The sequence below is a fragment of the Neomonachus schauinslandi genome, chromosome 5 (genome assembly GCF_002201575.2).
Source record: "Neomonachus schauinslandi chromosome 5, ASM220157v2, whole genome shotgun sequence".
Taxonomy (NCBI): Eukaryota; Metazoa; Chordata; class Mammalia; order Carnivora; family Phocidae; genus Neomonachus; species Neomonachus schauinslandi.
Genome location: NC_058407.1, coordinates 171,887,840 through 171,890,854, shown reverse-complemented (window position 1 = coordinate 171,890,854; position 3,015 = coordinate 171,887,840).

The following is a 3,015-nucleotide window of genomic DNA, read 5'->3' as shown; positions in this document are numbered from 1 at the left end:
ATGTGTCCTTTGTGTCTGGACAGTGATGTACTCGTCCACCGGATGTTTCCAGGAGGGTCTATTTTACTGGGTAGTTGTATAGCAATCCTGTTTTAAAAGTTTTCTATCTACTGTAAACAACAAAAATGCAGCCTTAAGCTTTCTTGGAGCTCTGGGCTAAAGGCTGGCGATCACACAGGCATCTGATTTAACCCCACTGAAGTGCCAGAAAAATGACAGTAAGTGGATCTCTTTAAAAGCATAAACCCACAAGGATGGGGAAAGAAGAAAAGGAACAATTGGTTGACTAGAGGTAAACAGAATCCTAAGTGGAGGAGGAAAGACCAGAACTACCCTGGTTTACAACTCCGATCCCCCCCTCCCCCCCAGCAGAGCAGGGGATCAGTGAAAGTGAGGTGGCTTACTTGAAAAAGCTGGAGGAAGTCTGGCCCTTGGTTCGCTCTGCGGGGAGGGGGCCCTGGACAGCAGTGCAGCGGGAGGCAAGGAGATGGTGCTCCTCAGCTTCTCACACTTAGAGAAGATGCCAGACCTCTAAGATTCTCCAGGGTAACCTGACCTCTAAAAACCCCTCCTCGGGGCCTCTCGGCCGTCACACCAATACCACCTTAGCCTCTTGAGTACCTGCAAAAGCCCATTTAAAAAACTCTGACTGAAATGCCATGGTGTCCAACTGCCACAAGTTTTGTTTCTAAACAATTCCTGTACAATTCCTAGTGGCAGAAAGCTAAGCGATCTCGGACACCCCTTGACACCACCATGGTGCCCAGGTTCCAATCTCGCCCCCGCCCCCCATTTTTAAGATTAATGTATTTGAGAGAGCAAGCATAAGGAGGAGGGGCGGAGGGAGAAAGAGAATCCCAAGCAGACCATGCTGAGCAGGGAACCCGACTCAAGGGCTCAACCCCAGGACCCTGAGATCACGACCTGAGCCAAAATCAGGAGTCAGACACTTAACCACCTGCACCCCCCAGGCGCCCGGCTCTCAACCTTAAGCATGAGCCAACGACTATTGGGCACACGCAGAACAAGGGACTGGGAGAAACTCCCTGGCTACCGCTTGGGAACAGAGAAAGTGTTGTAACCATAAAACAGATCCTGAGCCTGAAAAGTGGAGAATAAAGAAGAATGCCTGAAAATTAAAAGCATGACAGGTGGACCTCCAGAGCAGCTGGGCGGCAGATAGCTGCATGGTGGCAGATGGAGCCCACCCAAGCACAAAGGAGAAAAGCAGCCCAGGATGTGCAAGACGGGAAAAAAAAGCCCATAGAACTTATCAACAAAAGTTCACCCCACATAACAGCAACGGCCAAGGAAGATCCAAGTGAGCTGCCTTCCAAACTGAGGGGAACGCATTTCCACCCCAGCATTTCCAACCAGACAGAAAGGACCAGGGAAGAACAAAGTTATTTTCAAAGACACAAGGGCTGAGAAAGATTCCCACACACTTCTCAGGAAACTCTTGGGAGGAGTTGTTGAAGATGAAGAAGCAAATTAAAAAGGAGTCAGGCACCTGGCTGGCTCAGTCAGTCGAGTATTCGACTCCTGATCTCAGGGTCATGAGTTCGAGGCCCACGTTGGCCGTGGGGATTATACTAAAGATCAGCACATCGGGAAATGGTGGCCAGAGGATTCTGAGACTCTAGGAAAATAAAAATCGGTGAAACACATAATACAATCATCTTGAGAGATTTACACTGCAGATGGAAGTTCACTTAAATCATTAAGCACATAGGAAATGAAGCAAAAAAGTATAAATTATCCCTAAAGAAACCAGAAGTTTGTGCAGCCAAATTGTTATCCCACGGCTTGGCTAGGAATATTCACACAGTAACAGATACTAAATAGTGACCACCAACCCAAATCATTCTCTTGTGTCGGGGGGGGAGGGGGGTGCTGCCATGCACAGATTACCTGTGGTAACAGCCAAAACTGAAAATGCAACCAGTAATAAAGTGACTTAGCCTGACCCCCAGGGAGGGGAGAGGGGCTGGAGATTGAATCAAACAAACCGCCTGTCATTTAATAAGTACGGCTATGTAACAAAGCCTGCAGAAAAAAAAGGGGGGGTGCAGCTTGCAGGTGGGTGAGCATGTGGAGATTTGGGGAGGGGGCTCCTGGAGAGGGCATGGAGGCTCTGTGTCCCTCCCCCATACCTGACCCTAGGCATCTCTTCCATCTGGCTGTTCGAATTCTATCCTTTCATAACAAACTGGTGATCTAGTAGGTAAAAAAAAAAAAAAAAAAAAAGACGTGTCACTTAGGCATGCATATGGAGGTAAATAACAAAGATTAGTTAAAAGAACTCAAATTGATTGCCTTTGGGGAAGGTGTGAAGGGAGAAGGCTGATGTTTTTGTAGCAAACCTTTGGAACTACTAGGTCTTTAAACTGCGTATTTATCTTTAAAAAATGCTCAGAACTAAAGCAATCTTCAGAGCAATAAAAAGGATAATATAAAAATTTTATTTTGTTTTTTAAAGATTTTATTTAAAGCAGCAGCATGAGAGGGGATAGGGTCAGAGGGAGAAGCAGACTCCCTGTTGAGCAGGGAGTCCGATGTGGGACTCGATCCTGGGACTCCAGGATCATGACCTGAGCCGAAGGCAGTCGCTTAACCACCTGAGCCACCCAGGCGCCCTAGAAAATTGATTCTAACATGACAAGTTCATAGTACAGTTTCAGGCTCTAGAAAGGATCTTAAGGTCATACTCAGCCTCCTCCCTACCTCCCAAAATCTGCCTCTTCAGCCCAGAGCTCGGGCCCAAGATGTGCGCGCACATGTGCCCCAGCGTGGATGTCACCATCTCCCCAGCATTCAACAGATGCAAAACCCAACCTGCCCCCCAGCACCAGTGCTTGCGGACTCCTCCAGCTCCCCCCCAGGGGGCCCCTCCCCGTCCCCGCCAGCGTGAAAAACATGCGCTAGAAATTGTTTCCAACAACCCAAGATTTTCAGGTGAGACAACAGAACACATACCCCAGGAGGCTGTTCTCAAGAATTCAAGTATTACAGTCG